Source organism: Lissotriton vulgaris, chromosome 7 (assembly GCF_964263255.1).
Source record: "Lissotriton vulgaris chromosome 7, aLisVul1.2, whole genome shotgun sequence".
Classification (NCBI taxonomy): Eukaryota; Metazoa; Chordata; class Amphibia; order Caudata; family Salamandridae; genus Lissotriton; species Lissotriton vulgaris.
The window spans coordinates 620,481,156-620,504,286 of record NC_141695.1 but is presented as its reverse complement, the minus strand read 5'-3'; the positions used below and the strand labels follow the sequence as shown (position 1 = coordinate 620,504,286).

Sequence of the window (23,131 nt, the reverse complement as noted above, 5' to 3'; positions counted from 1 at the left end):
CTCAAAATGGGAGATCTTGCTTGCTTTCCATCTTTTGTTAACCCTCTCTTGTAAGATGTTTTCTAATTGGAGCTTTAACTCAGCCAATTTTGACTGCTCCTCTAGAGAACCTAGAGACTGTCCTAAACTTAACTCGATGCCCTTCATTTCCTGTTCCAAACTGGCTATCATGTCCTTATATTTTTTACACCGATATGAGGCCCTACTTGTAATACACCCTCTTAAAAAGGCCTTAAAGGCCTCCCAGACCACTGCCGGAGAAGAGGATTCAAGATTAATTTTTAAAAAAGCAGTTGTTTCTGCGGCCAGGAAGTTAACTTCATCTTCTTCAAGTAGGAGTGTCCAGTCAAAAGACCAAGATAGATGTTCCTTCCTACTGTCGGTTCTAAGTGAAAAGACAAGAGCCGAATGGTCTGACAGATGAGACGGGAGATATTCTATCGCTATTAAGGTATCTTTTAAATTGTAGCTAAACAAAGCGTAGTCGATTCTGGATATGTGTTTGAAGCGACTATTCCGATAGGAAACCCCCATTTTACTGCCCTCTCTGTCCCTCCATAGGTCCCCCAAGCCTAGCTGAGTCATAATTGCTGTAAGAGTTCGCCTAGACTTTGGTGTACTACAGGCCCTCGAATTTGTTGATTTATCTAACTTAGGATTCAGCACGATATTAAAGTCGCCCATCCAGATCACCGGATCCTGAAAAAGTACCAGGTGATTCCTAATGGCGTCCATATGTGATGGATCATCGGAGTTTGGGCCATAGTAACCCACCAAGGTATAGCATTGACCCGCCAACTGAACTCTCACTATCAACCATCTCCCTGTATGGTCCTCTATGCAATCCAAGATTTGGGCTTTAGCAGCTTTTTAAAAAATAAATATCACCCCCCTAATATTAGCATTATGATAAGTAGAGCAGAATTTATCAACCCATCTCTGTTTTTTAAGTATCTCCACTGCGTGGAGAAGACACTTTTAAGAGGGTTGCAAATGTTTCTAATCACATCTGAGTAATAGGCTGCCCTCTCAGATTGGATCGCATTATGATATTTCTTAATTGATAACTGGTAGCATCTTTTTGCAATCGGATCATAGCCTCTTCTCCAGGCATGTTCGAACTTTGAAGAAACATTGTTCTGCTTCTCCAGCATCAAAAAGGAAGCAGATCCCTGACTGTCACTCCCCCCCTGCCCCCCACCTCCCATAGCATCGTAATCCGCATTGGATAAACAGGCAAGGCATGCTACAACGTCGAGGGACAGATCGCCGTCGAGGTGTTCAGAGTCTCTACTGTCAAAACGCAAGTCGACATCAAGGCATACTACTTCGGACTTGAAGTACGTTATACCAGAGAGGCATAAATCGATGTCAAAATCTGGGTCGACGTTGAAGAAATTTACGTTGAGGCACCGATCGATGTTCAGATCCCCACCGTTGTCACAGCGAGCACGGCCGACGTCAAGAATGATGACGTTGAGGGCCCCGCCACAGTCACACAGGCGGTCAACGTCGAGGACCCCGCCGCAGCCACACAGGCGATCAATGTCGAGTCCGGCACAGTCAGTGTCTCTGGCTGCAGTTTGACGTCGAGAGAAGTAAACCCTTCGGAGGCTACTGGCATGCCAGTTGCCGAGACCACTCTTGTCTTTAGTGGAGCTACTAGGAAAGCTGGGATCGACATTGAGGTCCATATGGTTGACATTGAGGGAAGCATCTTCTTTTCAAGGCATCAATTTAGTACAAATCACACTAGAGGGATCGCCGGTTGCAGAAAAACAGACACCTCCTGTTAACCTTTCGCCAAGATGGCTCCACATTGTTTTTGACATTCAAGGGTTCCACCCAGAAGTCCTGGTTTTGACTACTCTCAAACATACTCTACCTCCAGAGTCTCAACTGTTGCTTCACCAACTAAATCCACTCCAAACAGGTCACCAGGGAGAGCTAGGTCTCTTCCAGCTCGCTATTCTGGTTCCACAACACCCCTTCAGCAGTCTAGATTTCGCCTTCCTCCAAATCAAGAACAAGTAGACGAAGGTCTCCTTCATGGTCTACATCCTCAAGGTCTTCTGTGAGAGACTATTCACCAACCCTTTCTCTACCCTCCCCACCCCCATTCAGAGTGTCTCCTTTTGATGACATTGTGACTTTTAATGAAGTCCTCCACAGGGGTGCCAACAAGTTGAATATTGACATTCCTGTGCCGACTACTTCGGCATCGGTTATATTCAAGACTTTACACCATCGGTCCTCTGCAAGGCCCTTACTAGCTTTCATTCCTGGTCAGCTTGAAAGTGCGCTCCAGACTTTTTTTTTTTTAACTCCAGCTGTGGTTGATGCTGCCCCTCCACGTATCTCCAAAAAGTACAAGGCACCTGACCAGGATCCACTGTTCCTACAATCAGATCCTCCACCAGATTTTGTGATTGTGGCAGCAGCCAGGAAAACACATCCTGGAGCATCATCCTCTGCAGTCACTCCGGAGAAGAAGAGTAAACACATGGAGTCGCTGGGGAAAAGAATGTGCAGTACATCGGCATCCTTCATGAAAGTGGCTAGTTCCTCAGCACTTCTTGGGAGGTATGACAGGTCTTTGTGGACTCTTCATCTAGATTCACGGAGAAGTTACCCAAAGAAGACCAGCAGGACTTTCTTGAAATCTTGCAGGAAGGTGATCTGGTTGCAAACGAGGTCATCAGCGCAGCTGCATATACATCAGATTTGGCTGCACCTGGTTACTCCTGTGGTATTTGTGCCAGATGCTCGGCCTGGTTGCGTCTCATTGGCCTCAAACCGGAAGATCAAAGAAGGAATATGAATCTTACTTTTAATGGTACTTACTTGTTTGGCACTCAAGCCGATGACGAGATGTCCAAAATGAGAACTGAGTTGTACACTCTAAAAGCGGTCGGCCTGTAGAAGTGGAAAGACTTTAGATGCAAGTACCGACTATACCACCATCGGTTTTTCTAACTGAGGGTACAGGCCCCTCATAAGTCGACGCAACAACAACAATCCAGGCCGCATTACTATCAGCACAGACCGGGTCGAGGAAGGAGAGCTACAAGACGGACACCTTCCTCAGCGAAACAACATGCTAAGTAATGAGCCCTGGCTTCCCCCAACTCCTTTACCCACTCCGGTAGGGGGAAGTATTGTTTTTCACCTGGACGAGTGGAGAAGAATCATAAAAAGCAAGTGGGTACTCAGTATCGTAGAGAATGGTTACTTGTTCATATTCAAATCCCCACCTCTGTCAGTACACCTCTTGGAAAGTTTGTTCAATATCACCACTTGTTACGAGAGGAGGTGTCAACCCTACTAAAGTAAGACGCTATAGAAGTAGTTCTTACTCTGCAGCAAGGACAGGTAATTTATTCCTGCTACTTTCTGGTATGCAAGAGGGGTCCGATCCAAGAGTACAGACCAATATTCAACTTGAGGCTTCTGAACAAGTTCATACGCAAAGAGTAATTTTAGATGTTGGCACTGCACCAGATTTTTCCACAGTTACTGCAACACACTGGATGTGCTCCCTATACCTGCAAAGCGCTTATTCCCAGACCCCGGTTTCCAGAAAACATCGGAAATTCTTGCGTTTTCAGGTAGCATCTCAACATTTTCAGTTCAAAGTCCTACCGTTTGGGCTCAAGTCAGCCCCTAATACGTTTCCAAAATGCATGGCAGTAGCTGCAGGTTTTCTTCGCAAGCAAAAGCTCTTCCATCTATCCATACCTGGACGACCTGTTGCTGAAAAGGTCTTCACCCACTCTGCTTCAGAGTCACTTCTCCTACTGCATACGAGTGCTCAGTAATCTGGGCCTACAAGTCAATTACAAAAAGTCGATCTTCAATCCAACTCCAAAGATCCATTACGTGGGCACTTCCCTGGATACCATAAGTGCAAGCGTGTGTCCTTCGGAGGAGAGGTTATCTTCAAAACACGACAAGTGCTGCAATGTCCTCCGTTCTCACCATCCAGTCAGGCAACTGTCTTCACTTCTGGACTTGATGGCGTTCTCCATCCTCATTGTCCCACATGCCTGACTGAAAATGCATCCTCTGCCGCAATCTCTGGAGACCAGTGGTCACAAGTTTCAAGCCGCTGGGAAGACTTGGTGATTCTCCCTCAGTCAGCCATGGATTCAGTCAGATGGTGGGTGAAACATTCACATCTTCTCAAAGGAGTTCCTTTACATCAGGACCTTCCCAGTCAAACAATTGTCACAGAAGCTTCCCTACAGGGTTGGGGGGCTCATATCGGGCCTCTTCAGGTACAAGGACTCTGGTCAGAGACAGAGCAGGGATACCACATCAACTTGCTAGAACTGAGAGCGGTACATCTTGTGCTCAGGTCAGTGCTCCCTTCTTTCCATACACATTCCCTGTTGATTCAGAAGGACAATACCATAACCATGTATTATCTGAACAAACAGGGGGGAACCAGGTCGACACCCCTCTCTCAGGAAGCTCAGACCATCTGGGGATGGCTTCTCGCAAGAAATCGGACCATTTCCGCAATTCATTTCCCAGGTACTCTCAACATCCAGGCAGACTCTCTGAGTCAGGACTTTGTCGAAGCTCACGACTGGGTGCTAAACAACGACATTGCGCAGGACATCTTTCGCCAATGGGAAGTGCTCGATATCGACCTTTTTGCAGACGCAGCAAACGTAAAATGCCCCATATTTGAATCAAGATTTCACCAACCAGGTTCTAGAGGGAATGCCCTTTTGATAAAATCGTCGCATACATTACCTATGCTTTTCCTCCAATTCTGCTCATTCCTCCGGAGATGAATGATACTGATCGCACCAGAGTGGCTTCGCCAGTGGCAGTACCTGGATCTGCTTCAACTATCAGGGATTCCGCACAGGAGGTTACCATGCCGACCGGACTTGTTATCCAGGAATAGGGGGAAGGTGTTCCACCCCAACCTCTCATCTCTACGATTAACGGCATGGCTCCTGAGGTCCTCCAGTATGGACATTTAGATTTGTCCGCAGACTGTATGAACATACTTAAAGAGGCGAGAAGACCTTCCACCAGAAAATAGTACGCTTTCAAGTGGAGGCGTTTACTTGTGGTGCATTAATAATGACCATGATCATGTTTGGGGTCAGGAGACGGTGATTTTACTCTACCTATTGTACTTGGTCAAGTCAGGCCTTTAGTTTTCTTCTATAAGAGTCCATCTAGCCACTATTACAGCCTACAGAAAATCTCCTATGCAGGTTTCTTTCTTTCAACTACATGTAGTTAGAGACTTCCTTGAGGGTTTGTTTAACAAAAAGAAAAGTATATCCATCGATCAGATCACTGTCCCCTCCATGGGAACTTAATATTGTTCTTGCTAGGTTGATGGGGTCCCCTTTTGATCCTTTCCACAAAGCCTCTCTGCAGCACCTGTCATGGAAGGCCGCTTTCTTAAAGGCCATCACCTCAGCTCGCAGAATGAGTGTGTTACAAGCTTTGTGCTGTAAAGAACCTGATCTCATCTTTCATACAAACAGGGTGGTCCTTAGAACTCATCTGAGTTTTCTTCCTAAAGTGATCTCGGATTTTCATATTAACCAGACTATTACTCTCCTGACCTTTTTTCCTAATCCTTCAACTCCTCCAGAAAGGGCCTTGCATTCGCTAGACCCAACAAGCATTTGCAATGCAATAGGTCTCGCATTTGGAAAGTTTGAGCTATTGGTATTGTTAATGACACATTTTTTATTTATGTGTTGGTTTTGAAAATAGCGAAATTACCAGCTTTGTCATTTATAATGCCAATAGTTTTAACTTTAGCAAACGTGACACTTATAGCATTTGTAATGCAATATGTTTTGTATTTATGTGACTTATATGTATTTAGTTTAATAATTAATACTTCAATAAAAGTTATTGTAATTTATAATGGCAATAGCTTAAACTTTTGTAAAATAACATTTGTGAAGATTATGTTCAGTGTATTTTATAGTGACGAAAATCCAAGAACAGAAGTGAAATATTAACATCTTTTTGTGACATTTGTAATAAAGCTTGAAACATTGAGAGAACATATTTTAACCAGTTGTTGTTGAGTGGTGACAACAGAGTGATGCTGTGAGGGCGACAGAGTGAGGGCGATAGATCGAGTGAGGGAGATCGAGTGAGGGCGATAGATAGAGTTAGGGCGATAGATAGAGTGAGAGATCGAGTGGGCCATTTGAGCCCAATGGGGGTTGCATGCCTGGCAACAGCAGATGTGGGGACGCGCACATGCCACAAACACATACCAACAGACCAGCAGTACTTCGATTTCCTTTGGCAACAGCCATAAAGATTAGATGCTTTGACCCGGCCCCCATAAGTCCACCAGTAGTAGTCAAGAATGCAGACACGGTAAACAAAGCAATGGGGGATGGAGGGGCTGCAAACAACGTGCTGGAGAAGCAGTCTTCCATAAACACAATTACTAGCTACATCTCTAAAATAAAGATTGGTAATGGCAAGAAAGCGAATGAAGGCAGCACGATATCCAGTCCGGAACTTTTCATCTAGAAATTCATGATTTTGGGGATGTTAATCTAATTGTCTATAGATTCCAAACAACTACAACATCCAGTATGCTCTATTAGGTAACACAAAAGTTCAGGACAGGAAACTACTTGCGTAGTGACCTGGAGGACAGTGGTAACTCTACATGCTATTTTGCAAACTTCTTAAATAAAAGTTTAGTTAGCATTAAAAAGGTGAAAAACGTATCCAAACCTTGGCAAATACTGAAGGACGACTGTTATCTAAAAGTTAAAGTATGAACAAGAAGGGTGGGTGGGGGCCGTACTGGAGCAGCAGCTATTTGTGAGCTAGGACGGTAATCCAGAGGTAAAAGAGAACTAGGCTCAGCTCACGGATTGGGATCGCAAGGCTCATGGATGCGGGTCTTAAAGATACAATTCTTCATGCTGTGTGCTTGCAGCAACAATATGATAAGTTAGAGTCTAATGCATTAGCGCCCTTCCAGCTACTGCGAGAAAATATTTAAATAAATAAATTGCAGCCGAGGCAGACTGCGCTGGAAAAAATAAAAACAGACTGCAGCCTCAACGTGGAAGTGGTGTGGGAAGCAGGAGCAGGTGAGGACGGGAGAGGAGGGGAGACAGCCTGCTAGAACATGCACACTCATGGAACACAATCTCATCTGCCTCCCCGTCCCCACACACAGATACAAAGAAACACACACACACACACACACACACACATGTACACATTTGAAAACACAGACACCTGCAGCACAACACACACAGATACAGACACACACGCGCACAAGAGAAGATGCATTTACACACACATACACCAATACAAGCACACACAGGCATTCCTACATACCTATGCATATGTGCACACTGAGACAACATGCATCAGTTAATTTACATGCACATACTGTTGCGTCTGTGTCACCCTTTTAAATGAAGTGATTGCAATGAAATATTTTACACGTTTGAAAAATGAAAGCATTTTAAGTGTTCTGACTGGGCAGTGGGAGGGTGGAAGCAGCCTCGATGTGGGAGTGGTGTGGGAAGGAGGAGCAAGTCAGGACGTGAGAGGATCTGCAGCGGCCCCCTCACGAGAGCCCTGGCACAGAATTCTTTTTTAAAATTAAACACTACTGAAGACGGCAACATCTCGCATTAAGGCCAATTATCCTCCTAGTAATCCACCGCAATAATATTTGCACATGATGAGTTAACATTCTGCCTCTTGGGTTTCACTTTTAATTGGATTGCTGTCTGCTCTCTTAGCTGCGGTTACCTTTGGCTAGGGACCCTAAATTAATCGTGCACAACTTTCCCACAACAAAGCCTGACTTGAATTTCCAAATTAACGACTATCATTCGTAAAGGGCTAAAGTGACTTACTGCCTTTGTAGTCGGTTGCTTTTGCTTTCTGCTAGGAAAAGGACACTACTAAAAACAAGAGAGCGTAGGCTGGAATAACAAGCAGCACCCAAACACCTCTGAAGGGGACTATTGTCGCCACTCACCCGTGTCCGGCATTGTCTGCTTCGTGGCCGAAAGAGCTAGCGGAAGTCAGGCAGCCTTCGTTGGGACGTGGGCGGGGCCTGCAAAGAAACAGGCAGGAACTGCCGTGAGAACGTCCTGGAACCCTGCACGCTGAATGCTGGCTGCCGAGGGACACGCGGAAAGAGCCCAGTGAGTGGAGGGGGAGGGGGAGGGAGGGGTGTACGCGAGTGTGTCTGTGTGTGTTCGAGTGTGTCTATGCGTGTGTCTGTCTGTGTGCGCGTGGGTCTGTTTAAGGGGGGGTGCGTGTGTGTATGCAGTGTGTGTGTGCCTGTGTATGCGTGCGGCTGTGTATGTGCGCATGCGTGAGTGTGGCTGTGTGTGTGTGTTTGTGCACGGGAATATGAGGCACGAGATGGGCACAGCACTGTGCGCGCCCACGAGGTGAAATCTGCGCTCGTGCCCCTCTCGTGTCTACATTCCCAGAAACGGCTGACAATAGTTGTCGAGCAGACAGCAATCAATGCTTCGCCTTGAATGCAGGTCGAGCTCGACCTAAAAAGGGTTCTGAAGTTCTACCTAGATAAGACCAAGGCGTTAAAGAAATCAGACCGCCTGTTTTTAAACTCTGGGTTCATTAATACTGGGTGTGCAACTTCCAAACAATCCATTTCTAGATGGATTGTCTCATGCATTACATTGTCTTACCAGTTGTCCAATAAAAGCTCCCTGGCAAACCAAAGGCTCACTGTACCAGGGGAAAGGTCTGTACCACGGCTCTTCTTTAAAATGTTCCTAATGCAGAGATTGTAAAGCTGCACATGGAGATTAGTGCATACATTTACTCGCCATTACTGTTTAGCTTCTGATACTCGGGTGGATGCTCAGTTTGGGCAAGCCTTTTTAAGGAACCTGTTTAAATGATTTATTCTTGAAATCTTTACTATGATGTAACTATACTGATATTCGTCCGCGGGATTGTGGGTATGAGTTTGCTATTCTATGCTTTTGACTATTGATGAGTAGCCCCTGGAAGAGAAGGATAAGTTACTTACCTGTAATCCTAGTTCTCTAGGATTTAATGGGAGGCGACGTTCTGTTTTCAGGGGGAGAATTGCAAAGCTCGACACTCCCGACCTAAAAATGGCAGTCCAGGCACTTGTCATCTCTAGACTGGAATATGGCTGATCTACCAACTCGGGTTTACCCAAGACCTACTGAAAGCCTGCCTCAATTTGTCCGCCAGACTACGAACAGGCTCAAGGAAATTCAATCATATTTCATCACATCTGAAAGCTCTGAACTGGCTTCCTCTTGAGGCCAGAATCCAACTTAAATTGGCATGTATCACGCATAAGGCCCTTTACTCAAACTCCCCAGCATTTCTTGCCCAGAAACTTTTGATATCCTGAGGAGCCAGAAACTCCTGTTCCGCCAGAGATCTTTTTCTCCAACCGACACGCTAGGATAAAAAAAAAAAACGTACAATCGGGCCTTCTCTGGGGCCGCACCAAGAATATGGAACTCACTCCCGCCTGCCATTAGAAGAACTCCATCTCTGAGATGCTTTAAAAAGGATGCCAAATTGTTCCTAATGGGTAAATTCCACTGCTAAATATTGACTTAAAATCACCTCAGCGACCTTTTCCCGCTTCCATTTACTTCCAACTACTACCTCTCATTGTGTCTATCCTGTTGCCATTCACCCGGCTACTCCGGGCACCCCGCCATGGGATCTGGGAACTTCTGTTTCTCGTAAAATGTATTTTCCTGTGTTTATCCCAAATGTTCCCCTCCCCACTAAATCTCTTGTATACAATTTGCAAATTCTGTAAAGCGATCTGATACCCTTACGGGTCAAGTTTACTTATGTTTATACCAAATTTGTCCACCACCCCCCTCGAAGTCTCTAGTATACATCTTGTGAGTCCTGTAAAGCGCTCTGATACCGTAACGGGTCAAGTTTGCGCTTTATAAAACACAAATAAATAAATATTGTTCTTTTATTATCTACCACCTTTCCTATCCTGTCATGTTTCAGCCTGCCTATATATTCCATCAAGGTCCACAGCCCTAGTCAGCCAGGGATCTTTTTTTGTGGCAGCAATCGTTTTTTTTTTGCACTATTAGGAATTTCTATGGCTCCAGGCTCACTGATGACTATGAAAAAGAAGACACACAGGTAATGGACGGAATGCAGATCAAATCAAATATTCACCCCATTCAAGAGATCTGGGTAAAATTCAGTGTTCTTTTACTCACCATGCCACCCCAGTTTAGACCCAGTCATATGCAAATCAGTCTTGACCTTGTGCCTTATGGGAACAGTCCAGCCTGAACTGCCAAACAAGATCCTTCCTGGACCGGAAACAAGCATCCTGGGACCGGTATCAGGGTTTTGCCCCTCCTCAGCCAGGCTAGCTTGACACCAGCAGCATGGAGAGCAAGGGACCCATGTCTGGGCATACCCATCCCACTCGGGGTGACAAATGCAAAAGGAACAATTGATAGACAGAATGTTGAACACTGTCAAACATTCACCCCAGTTCAAAGAGCTGTGCCTAAATCCATATTTTACCCAAAGTGTGCCGGGTATGCACAGACACAGATCCCGGGCTCACTGTGCCACTGGATTCAAGCTAGCCTAGCTGATATGGGGTGATGGCTAGAACCCGGTTCTAGGATGCTTGTGTACGGTCCATGGAGGACCTGGCTTGGTAGTTCGGGCATGGGGAGCAAAAACAATAATGGCTATAGGCCGAGATCTCTCTGTACTGGGGTGATTTTTGACATTGTTCAACATTCTGTCCATCAATTGTTCTCTGTGGCTATGAAACAAAGCAATGCCTCCACTAGTGCCGGAGGAGCCATCTCCTCTTGTTTGATTGCAGCTGGAACAATCCCTGTTTATCTGCTTTGTGCCTATTAAATATAAAAAACTTGATAGTTGAAAATACATTTTGAAAAACTTTTTTTTAATGAAATCTTTTACGTGGAAAAAGTGTCTCAAAAACGTTCACCTAATTTTACATAGTTTGAAAACGGTTCATTTTTAATTGATGGTTCCTGTTTGGTCTCACCTTAGATATCCGTAGTTTGACCTATTGGTGACAATACTAATACTTTGAGTGTATGGGGCACAGTCCATTGCTCATTATTGGTTGACAGTCTTGTCAATCTTCTATGCTTGCTTCTTATTCAATATCTTTCCTTCCTCTACTTGTTCCTCCTTAGGAGCATAGCTTCTTTATCTGGTTTTTCACTGGATGACTTGTATCCTTCCCCGACTGACGTCAGGGAACTACTTATTTTTTTTATTTGTTTTTCTTCTGTGCCTGCATTTTCTGGGAGTGCATGACTTTTCCTGCTGTCAATCACTCATTTACTGCTTGCTTCCCCTTAAATACCTCTGGCGCACTCTGTTGCAATTGTGTGACTCGTCTATTTCCACGACATTCCTCCCCACTAACATCACCTCTGTTGCTCCCTCCTGCCTGGCAGAGTAAACCATATTCGGGCAGCTTTCAAGAAATAGGAGCCCGTTTGTTAAAGTGAACAACCTGCTCATTTACTTGTAGAGCTCTTAAGGACTTTCCTACTGCTGCTTTCCGGCTCCTGCTGCTGAGCTGCCAATTTGACAATTGGCATCCTACAGTAATTGTATGCTTGTTTTGTTTTTATTTTCCTGTAGCATTATTGTGCGAGATGCGTGTGTGCCATTTTTATTTTAAAATAATGCTCCCTTGCTAGGTTAGTTGCTACTGTTTTGGCTCCTAACAAAGACACTGGTGCCATCTCTCCTCTCTATCTCTTTCTCGTTGTTTTTTTTTTTTGCCTGAAAAAACATTTATTCAACTGTTTATAAAGAACTGTACAATGGGAACTAATACAGTCCTCTTGTAGTTGAACACAAAGCATCAAGCGTCCCTTCAGGGAAACTGCATTTGACAATGTTTAATGAGAATTATTTTCAGCAGAGCAGCTTTTTCAAAAGTAATATTTTGATTAAAACAAAAATCTTTAAAACATGTACCAAAGGCTGTATATCAGTTGCATTTCTTTGCTGGGAGGGCCAAAAACTGCACAGCACTTAGATTGCAACGGTTTTCTAAACAGGCAGAAATTGGATTTCCATGCATTGTGAAATGGAGGTGCTATAACTAAAAAATGCTGTCTGATCCTCTACCATGAAGTTCAAGATGAGCCTAAAAGTGCCAATTTCCTTTTCAGTATTAAAAGAAAGGAATTTGATCCTCAGGCCCCCCCCCCTTTTTTTTAGATGACTTGTTTTAATTTCTGCTTCACAGTACAAAAATACCGTAACAACTAAATGAAAAACCAATCCCAGTCTTAGGTGTGTCATAAAAATCAAGTCGCCAGATTTTAGAACCGCTCTCAGATTGGCTGCTGGGATCAAACTTTTCATATTTGCAGTTTGGGACTTGGTACAGTTTGCTAGCATTGCCTTAAGCAGGATCTTCATCACACCTTGGAATGCCACACCTTCCAACCTGCCCGAGGAACAATTTCATCAAAGCTGATGCTGATGAAGGCAAGCAGCTGCAGTGCACTTTTCGTTTCTCCAAAGTTAACCTACACCTGCTTTTGTGTGAATAAGTATACTATAAACAGGCGCAGCATACTTTCCTTTTCTCAAAAATGGACATCAATTACCCAAGACTGGTTAAAAGGTTAAAAATATTCCCAACATCCTATTTCTAGAGTAATTGAACTCTTCTGTCAGTGAAAAATTGTAGTTGTATGATATTGGCAAGCTTTAATGTGGCTGAAAGCTAATATATGGCCAAGGACCCCAAACAGCAGTTAAGAGTTGAATGCTTTTTGTTCAGGCATTTCCTATGCTTTTTTTCCAGCAGCCCACCAGCATTCACTTTATTTTTTGCTTTCTTTAAGGAAGAGCAGGTTTATACAGATAAGCCAAAAATGCTGATGAAACAGGTACCATCCAAAATAAGTTAAGTGCAAAGACTGTCTTATTTTTACATACAAGAATAACTTGTGAGTGAAAATACATCATCATTTGTGGAACACATTTTCCTTGAACACAGGCATGACACTATTGTGGACAACATCAAGCTGACATCTCACCAAATCAGCAAGCATGGCAATCTTTTTTTATGTGGAAATGACTTTTCAATGCAAGATAGATTCCGTGGACATACTATGCAGGTTGTTGTGAAGTTCTTTCTTCCAAAAACTATCCGCGCTCCCACTGAGCAGCATTTGTGCTCGAGGCCCCATCCTTCCTTAGTAGGGAGCTCAAGGGCACTTGGACACAGCTGTAGCCATAAGATGAGAACAAAGGTTTTTTGGGGGTAAAACGAGGATGGATCAAATCAGCTGCCAAATCAAGCATCACTACTGATTAGGCAGTTGGACAGTCAAGGCAAGGAAGATTCAAAGTCAAAATCCTAAAATGTAAAGGAAGAAACTTAAAATAAAAAATCTGAAAACTAAAATTATGCTTCTCTGCTTTCAGTTCTAGGGCACAGCTCCATCAATATCCGCAGAAAACTGAAGCGGAAGGAGCAGTCATTGCAAGGACAATGTCAGGTCAACATAGTGCATTGGATCCACTTCCATTTCTCTTGAAGCACTCTAAAGAAAGGACTTGGTGATCACTGGCCACTGAGGAAAGCCAAATGTCCTTTTGTGCATCTGTTTGCATAATGTCCTCGTTCTCCAAACTTATAACAGATGACCTGTTCTAGAGGCTGGGGAACCCTGCTTCCCATTGGAGCTGATTGGTACTGTCCCACTCCACTGGACTGGGATGTTCTTTGCACACTTACAGGAGACACAAGATTTGTGAGTTGTTGGATCAGATAGAATGACCGGTTTAACACTTGGCTGTTGTTCTTTTGCATGGCTGGGGTAGGTTGAGGTAGCAGTGGCTGTTCAGTGCCCATAGGTAGGTCAAAACGAGGATGCATGAATTTACAGCTGGACCCAGCTGGACAAAATCCCACTAAGTAATTAACACAGATGACTCTTCGAGTGTGATGGTGTCTACAAAAGGGACTGTGTTTACAGAAGCCTCTGCCATACCAGGTGCAATCTTTGATCTTCAACTCCGGGTCAATGTGTAGGAATGGACACTTTGTTGCAGCACTCTGCAGACTTAGCGTAAAAGTAACATGCTGGCATCTTGGTCATAACATATTCATGGAGGAATAGAAATTTGCCTAGCACTGTAAAGGTAAGTTTCAATTCTATTAAGGACACGGATGCAAGGATTATGATTATATCTCTCTCTGCTTTAATAATAATATATTTCACAGCAGCCCGAAAGATAAACTCAGAATCTTTAAATGCAAACAGTGAAAAACATCTACTCCCATAACATCCAGGGAGGCATCTGAGCATGTAGTCTTCCATTATGTCCATCACCAAGTAGTACAAAGTCCCTTGTCCGTCCTTCCTCTTCATTCGCAGGAGTTACGCCAAATCATCACAGGTCCTGTTTTGAACCATTGTCTCCTAAAAAAACAAAAACAAAGACAACGTAAGTGTTTCGAGAAACTATATCTCTCTATGCAATGTAAAATATTCAACAGTTGCATTACGAGAAACCCAATAGCTAAAACAACTTACAACTCATCAGAAATATGAATTGGTCACTTACCATCATACAGGTGGGTTTGCACCAACTGTGCTCCGAGTGGGATAATCCTCGCCTCATGTCCTTAATAGAATTGAAACTTACCTTTAAGGTGCTAAGCAAATTTCTATTCTATGTCAGGACTGGAGGGTCTGATTATGCTAGTTTAAAGCTTACTTACCACCAACTGAGCCACCTCCAAAACCGGTTTAAAGTAAAACCTCTTGAAGGTTGAGTCCTAGGACCAATCCGCTGCACGCATTAAATCCTCCAGACGAGCCCCTAGCAAAAACGCCTTCGAGGCCAACGCACCCCTCACTGAGTGGGCACCAAATTGTTTGGTATCAATACCCGCCTCCTGCATAACCCAACACACCCACTTGGCTATAGTGGGGGAAGAGACAGCCTTGTGCGGTTTTCTGAGAGCAATAAGAAGCTGTTGTTTGCCCGGAGGGCGGAGTTCTTGAGTTATTGAGTATTTCCTCATATGCCTTAAGACAATTTACCACACATAATTTTGGGGTGTCCTGAAAAGCCGGATATGAAACCGTCAGAGTTTGAGATTTAGTCCGGCGACCTACTGTGAATACCACCTTATCCTGGGAAAAAACTCTTGCCAAGATGTCCAGACCCCGGAAATCTGAAACTCTCCTTTAGGAGACTAGACATAAAAGCATTGCCAGCTTGGCTGAAATCTCCTTCAATGAGAGGTACCTATTCGGTTGCCAAGATAAAAATATGTTCAACACGAGGTTGACATCCCATAAGACAGAATAGAGTGGTTCCGGAGGCAGAGAAAGCCGGATACCAAACAGCAGTCTGCAGACGAACGGATGTTCCCCTATCGGAGCACCGTCAATTGGGTTATAACCCTCCGAAATAGGAGACCGTATCGTGTTTATTGAATGATACGCCAGCCCCTCTAAAGCTAAGTCTGCCAAGAAATTCAAGATTGGAACGACACCTGCCACCAGGGGATCCAAACTCCTTCGAAGACACCAACAAACCCATCTTGTCCAGGTGGACCAATAGAGTTTTGTGGTACTATCTGCCCAAGCCTTTGACAAGAGGACTTCAGCCTGTCTCAAAAGGCCCAGCAACAACCACCGCTGCCTGAAAGTCGCCAGACCATGAGAAGGAGAGACCCTTGGGTGACCAAATGATGCGCAACTCCGTCTGGGATCACAAGCAGGTGAGGAAACCGGGGGAGTAGGATTGGAAAATCCCAAGAACGTTCCAGAAGAACTGGAAACCAAACTTGCGATCTCCAACATACAGTTATCCAGATCACCTCTGCCCCCTGTCGGCGGATCTGGGCCTCCGCCCTCTTGATCATTGAAAAAGGAGGGAAGGCATAACCCCTCTCTCCGCTCCATTCTTAAAGGAAGGCGTCCTTGGGCAAAGCTATTGGATCCGGTCTCCAACTTAAGAAGCGTGGGACTTGATGGTCCAGACGGAACGTGAAGAGGTCCACCGAGAACGGTCCCCACAGAGATTCCACCCAGTGAAAAATCTGGGGGGACAGTTTCCAGAGACTGGAGTCGTGAAGATGTTTTGAGTGCCAATCTGCGATCTGATTATTGTGACCCCAAAGGTATTCTGCTGTGACTGAAATGTGGTGATCCAAGCAGAAACCCCGAAAATATTTTGCTAGGTTCGCCATGGCCCGAGACCGGGGACCTCCCAAACGGTTGACGTACCGAACTGCGGAGATATGTCCATCTTTAGAAGGACACAGGAACGCACCTTGTCCTTGGTCCAACATCGTACCACAATAGGGCCTGCCAGAAGTTCCAGGCAGTTGATGTGAAGGTTCTGCTTGTCCAATGACCAAACACCTCCGGTGGAAAAATCCCCACACCGATCGCCCCATCCTGACCTGCTGGTGTGGGATTCTATGATAAGGTCCGGAACTGAGCTGAAAATCGCCGACCGTTCCATGCCTCCATGTGGGAGAGCCACCACACGATCTCCTCCCTGGCCTCTGCCGAGAGAGGGACAGAGTGGTCGTATGACAATCCTCTCCTCAGGTGGTACGCCTTGAGGCCCTGGAGGGCCCAATAATGCAGTGGCCCTGAAAAAATCGCCTTAATGGATGAGGACAAAAGGCTCACCAACCTGGCTAGTTGCCAAAGGGAGGTATAAGGTCTGGAGGCTGTCGCAATTTGTGGCAAATCTTGGCCATTTTGCGTGATAGCAGACTCAGAAATGTGTATGGAATACACCACAAACCGGGAAACGTCACCTTCTGAGAAGGTTTGAGAACAGATTTGCTCTCGTTGATGATAAATCCTAGGCTCTGTAAAAGAGGCCCCGCCTACTGAAGCTGTCTGGATAAGGTCCACAGGCATTGCACCATAAGAAGGCTATCGTCCAAGAACACAATCATTTGTATGCCCTGAGGTACTCCACTACCGGATGAAGCACCTTGGCTTGTGGAGTCGGGAGAGAGACATCGCTACCAGGCGCACTTCTTGTAAAACAAACAAACGATACCAGCCTACAGTCATAGAAGAAGAAAACGTCTCCATGGTCCAAAGTACACAGGACGTTCTCTTGCTTTTAGTGCAGTATTATACTTCTACCTGTATTTTTTACATTTTTGTAACCTGCACCCATTTCACTTTTTTCTCCTGTAATGCACCGATTGCTACCTCATAGACTTTGGTTGCTCACTAGTTTCACTTTTGATCCATGTAACTTACTGTTTGCACTTGTATTTTGTTCATGTATATCATCAGTATTATACTTCTACTTGTATTTTGTACATATTTGTAACCTGCACCCATTTCACTTTTTTCCTCTGGACTGGTTGCATTTGTATTTTGTTCCCGTATAGCATCAGTATTATACTTCTACTTGTATTTTGTACATTTTTGTAACCTGCACCCATTTCACTTTTTTTTTCTCCTGTAATGCACCGATCGCTTTTGATCCATGTAACTTATTGTTTGCATTTGTATTTTATTCCTGTTTATCATTATTGTTCACCCTCCCGCACCTACCTATACCGCCATGCTAACATGGATCCCGTCGGCAAGCACACATACAAAATCAACTACCCACCTGTACTCACCAAAAAAGCCGCTACACGCTTTAAACACAACTTCCTAAGGTCCCACCCTGAAACCCCCTTTAGCGACACCTACTTCTCCCCGGTCAATGGATCCTTGAACACCGATTTCATCTTCCACACCATACGCAGAGCTCAATGGAGAAAAGCAAGCGTTCCTCACCTTACTCACCGTCTCCACCACCAGGAAATCCGCTCATGGCATAACACTCTCCATCACACCATCCCAACTCTTCCCAGGCAGAGCCACCATTACTATCTACAATAACGGGATTGTCCTAATTCAATCCACAGACAGGAACCTGGAACTACTAGACAACCTGTTCCCCACTTTCAAAGAGCACCTCTCCAATCCTCGGACCTCCACTCATATCACCTCCAGTCCTACCACCCCTGACTTCACAGTTCCCACAACCCTTCTAACCTAGTTCAGCACCAGGTAGCTACCACACACTCCTCAATCACAGACACAGATCTCTCCCCCTCATACACCATCCGCACCCCCACCCCCCCACCAACCCTCGGACCTCCACTCATACCACTCCCATTCCTCTCACCCCTGACATCACAGCTCCCACTCGCAACCCGTCTAACCTAGTTCAGCACCAGAACGACACGCACAACGACAAATCCCTCCCTTTATCCCCCCCATTCTCAGTCCCCACTACCACCCTCTAACTAATCACGCAGAACACACCACCTTTCTTAATTTAACTCCCCCTCCCCACAACAGGAGCATCTCCAATCCCATCCCCCCCCCCATTCTCAGCCCCCATTACCTTACCTGCACCCCCACCACCACTAACATACACTCATCCTCCACCCACGCATAGAACAGCGCCTGATTCCCGCTCTGCTCTACGCGGACGATGCTGTCATCCTCGCGCGTACTCCACGAGAGCTTCAGAACTCCCTGAATAGATATACGACCTTCATGGGTGGCCTGGACTTATGGGTAAATGTCAAGAAAACCTTTGTCATGATATCAGGCAACAGGAAATAAGGAGTAAAAGAGGTTACTCCCCAGTACCCGTACCTTGGTATCATGATAGACGCACGCTTGACATGGAAGCCAGCAGTAGAAACAAGATGCCATCTATTTAAAAGATCAATAGCGGCATTAACAAGCTTTTCTCAGAGGTTAGGGCAAAGGGCCCCAGTGGAGCTATTGAAAATTTATAATGCCAAATGTCAGGCCATTGCATCGTACGGTGCTGGTGTCTGGGGACACATGGATACCAGCTCCATTCAGATAGCAGAAAATGCTTTCCTCAGATTTCTCTTAGCCACCCCAAAAGGCACTTCAACCTATGCCTCACATCTGGAACTAGGAATTCCCTACCTAGAGGACTTACTCAAGATCGAACTATTGATGCTGTGGCAGCGCATTTGGACATCTGACAAGAACACGCTGACCCAGTCCATTGAGGCTGACACAATAGCCCTTGATAAGTCCTCAAAAGTAAGATGGCTTTCCTATGTTAGAATTTTTTTTAAAGATCTTGGGCTTGAGAAACACTATCTTGAACCAGAGACAATAACTGACCTCACGAGGAGAGCTCTTAAACAACTAGCTCTAAGACACCTGGAGACTCTAAGACTGGTATCTGAATCATCAAAACCTGCGGTAGTCCATGCGAACATGGTACAAATTACGTATGGCATTCACCTTTATCTAACACTCCAGATAACAACTTACGAGAGAATGCTGATGACAAGACTCAGGCTGAACACATTTTTTAGACTGGTTGCATTCCCTATGAAAAATGGATGGGATGTAATTTTTCCCCCTTGCCCGTGTGATGGAAAATCAAACCAGTCTAACTTACACGTGATTATGTTCTGCAAATTCAATCATCCACATAGAAAAATGTGGCTACTCCCTATATTGAGGAGCTGGGGTCTCAGACAATGTAGGCCGGCATTTCTCAGACTCCAAATGCTTGAATCTGAAACTGTGTGCTACTTCGTTCTCAATTTTTTCAAATGTATTATGAAGCATAGGCAAAACCTATAATAACTATCTCCTAACCTTATTTTTGACGAAATGAAATGGTTCTAAACAATTTTCTTCTTTTTATTTGCTTCTTGTACGAATCTCCCAGAAATCGTTCTTTTTTAACTGTACACGTATGTAAAAATGTAATTTGTACTTATTAATGTCTCTTTTATGGTTTTTCTTTGTGAATAAGCCGAATAAAGAAGTTTATATATTATATATATACTAGACAACCTGTTCCCCACTTTCAAAGAGCACCTCTCCAATCCTCGGACCTCCACTCCTATCACCTCCAATCCTACCACCCCTGACTTCACAGCTCTTACCCACAACCCTTCTAACCTAGTTCAGCACCAGGTAGCTACCACACACTCCTCAATCACAGACACAGATCTCTCCCCCTCATACACCATCCGCACCCCCACCCCCCTACCAATCCAGCCTTCTTTGTTCAAGTCCCCGATTGTAACGAGATTCTTGAAGGGCATCACACACATGTATCCACCTGTTCCGTTTGTGATGCCTCAGTGGGACTTGAACCTGGTTCTTACCTTCTGATGTGTGCTCCCTTTGAGCCCCTTCATTCTTGCCCTCTTCGTCTCCTGACTTTGAAGACGGCTTTCCTGGTTGCCATCACCTCTGCCAGGAGAGTGAGTGAGCTCCAGGCTCTTTCTGTCCAACCTCCTTTCCTGTCCATTCATCCTGACAAGGTGGTTCTGAGGACTAGACCTTCTTTCCTGCCCAAAGTAGTTTCTGCTTTTCACATCGGGCAGTCCATCACCCTCCCTTCCTTCTTCCCGCCTCCGCATCCTTCAAAGGATGAAGAGCGGCTCCATCGTCTGGACCCAAAACGTGCGCTTTCATTTTATATGGATCGCACACGCCAGTTCCGGGTGGATGACCAACTGTTTGTTGGCTACGTGGGTGCGAAGAAGGGACGGGCGGTGTGTAAACGAACCATCTCTCGGTGGGTCGTTCTGTGCATCAAAGCGTGCTACTCTTTGGCTCGGAAGGAGCCTCCTGTTGGGCTGAGGGCCCATTCCACTCGGGCCACGGCGGCTCTTACTGCCCTGGGCCGGGGAGTCCCTTTGCAGGACATTTGCCAGGCGGCTACGTGGGCCTCGCTGCACACCTTTGCGAGGCACTACTGCCTGGACAGTCAAGTCCGGAGGGATGGCTTCTTTGGCCGTTCTGTCCTCCAGGACTTTCTGGTGTAGGAATGTATTGGTTCGCAGACCCACCACCGGGGTTGGTATTGCTGGGGTATCTATTCTAAGGTAAGGAATCTAACACTAACGTGTTTCTTTCAGATGAACAAGTTACTTACCTTCGGTAACGATATATCTGTAAGAAACATTAGTTAGTGTTAGATTCCTTACCGAACCCACCCATCCTCCCCGTTCTGCGAACTGATACCTAGGGTTAAGGACATCCCTTTCAGGGCCCTAGTTTCAAATGGCACCAGTGTTGGTTCTCTCATGGCTCTGCGTTTTCTGGCGCGGAAAAGCTGTGTACAAAGAGCTGACGTCAGCGCGCGGAGGCGGCGTCTATATACTCCAGCGACGTCATCACGGCGCACGACGCCGACGACGGATGCGGAGCCGCAGGGGACGCCTGCAGACGACGCCTACCGACGCGCAGGGGTACTGCTACGCAAAAGTTTCCGGATCCAGACTGACGCCTGGGGATATTCTAAGGTAAGGAATCTAACACTAACTAATGTTTCTTACAGATATATCGTTACCGAAGGTAAGTAACTTGTTCGACTGGCTGTTTTTTTATTGATAGTGGAATTTGGTTCCAGGTCTTAGCTGTATGCATCAGAAAACTTCTCCCTCCCCATCTTGGCTGTTTGAATCCGGGGGTTTAGATCACCTTTGCTTTGCTTGATCTGAGTTTCCTTGATGGTTCATATTGTTTGAGGTTGTTTTTTAGAAATTGGGAACCTACCCCCTGAAGAGCCTTATATGCCAGGCAGGCCGATTTATACTTTACCCTTTTCTCCATTGTGAGCCAGTGAAGGCTTCTGAGTCTGTGGGCTGCCGGCTCGGACCTGGGGATATCCAAAACAAGCCTAGCTGCAGCGTTTTGAAGGTGCTGGAGTTTTAACAGTAGTTGATTTTGTAGCCCCGCATACAGCGCATTTCCGTAGTCCAACCTTGATATAGCCAACATGGTTACCAGAGTTTTACAAGTTTCTACGGGATTAAATGGCAAGAGCTTTTTTATCAACTTCAGGATATACCACACCGAGGAGGAGAGTTTGTTAATCTGGGCTTGAAATGTTAATTTGGAATCAAATACAAAGCCCAAATTCCTAACCTTGTACACTGGTGATGGACAGTTACCTAAGCTGTCAGGTCACCACTTATGTGACTGAATGCTGGGCTCTACCCCCAGCTGCATAACCTCGGTTTTATCACAGTTTAGTTTTAGACAGTTTAGTAGCATCCAGCGGTTGACTTCTTCCATGCAGTTGCTAAACTTGTCCGCTGTTTCGTCTGTGTTGAGGGAGATTGACACCACTATCTGGGTGTCATCTGCGTATGAAACGGGAAGGAACTACAGTTTCTGGTGATGGTTGCTAATGGAGCAACATAAATATTAAAGAGGGTGGGGCTCAGGGATGAGCCCTGTGGCACCCCCCAGGGAGACTGAAAGGATTTAGATATATGGTCCCTTACTTTGACTGAAAAGGTTCTCTCCCTCCATGAATGATGAGAGCAATGCAAGTGCTGATTCATGCAATCCTATTTCTGCTATACGTGTCAGGAGAGTATACCATGATTCACGGTGTCAAAGGCTGCCGACAGGTCTAGAAGAATCAAGGCAGCCTTCCCACTTGCATCCACTACCCTCCTGAGCTCCTCTGCTGCCATGATCAATGCGGTCTCAGTCCCTTGTTCTTCCCTGAACCCGTACTGTGAAAGGCGTGGGTAGATCTAAGAAACCCAGCCAGCTGTATATTCAATAGTTTTTCCAACAGTGCCTTTGACTAACCTGGCTTCATTTTTGCATACTGCTAGACTTGTTTTTATCATGCAATTTGAAAGTACTTTCACCTTGATTTAAGAAAGTTGGATTTTTTTATAAAACATACTTTTTTTATGTTACTGGACTGGTGATTGCTTTATTATGCACTTGGAAGTATTTGCACATTTGTTTTGCTTTACCAAGTACAGTTTGTATAGATTCTGTCATTAGGTACTTGCTGATATGGTTTGTTTTTATTCTACATGCGGGTTATTTATGGTATTGCTTGCCTTGGCTGTAATACATGTGCCTTCAATCTTGTATTAAGCATTGTTTACACTACAGAAATTATAAATTCAGACAAACATCTGCATCAATGTTCTGAAGCATCCAAACAGTTTTCAACCTCCTCCTTGTTTTTCTGCCTGTTTTGTAATGCTTACTAATAAAGACATGATGGTAGGAACTGA

At 45.1% G+C, this 23,131-nt stretch overlaps 1 protein-coding gene and 1 pseudogene across 2 annotated transcripts in view; one reads left to right on the top strand and one right to left on the bottom strand.

The window, feature by feature from the left end:
- Nucleotides 1-23,131, top strand: part of KCTD2 (potassium channel tetramerization domain containing 2) — a 201,822-nt gene that overhangs the window by 102,673 nt on the left and 76,018 nt on the right. The gene's annotated exons all lie outside the window — the stretch shown is intronic.
- On the bottom strand, nt 13,634-22,567 carry LOC147702142 (cleavage and polyadenylation specificity factor subunit 4 pseudogene; annotated as a pseudogene).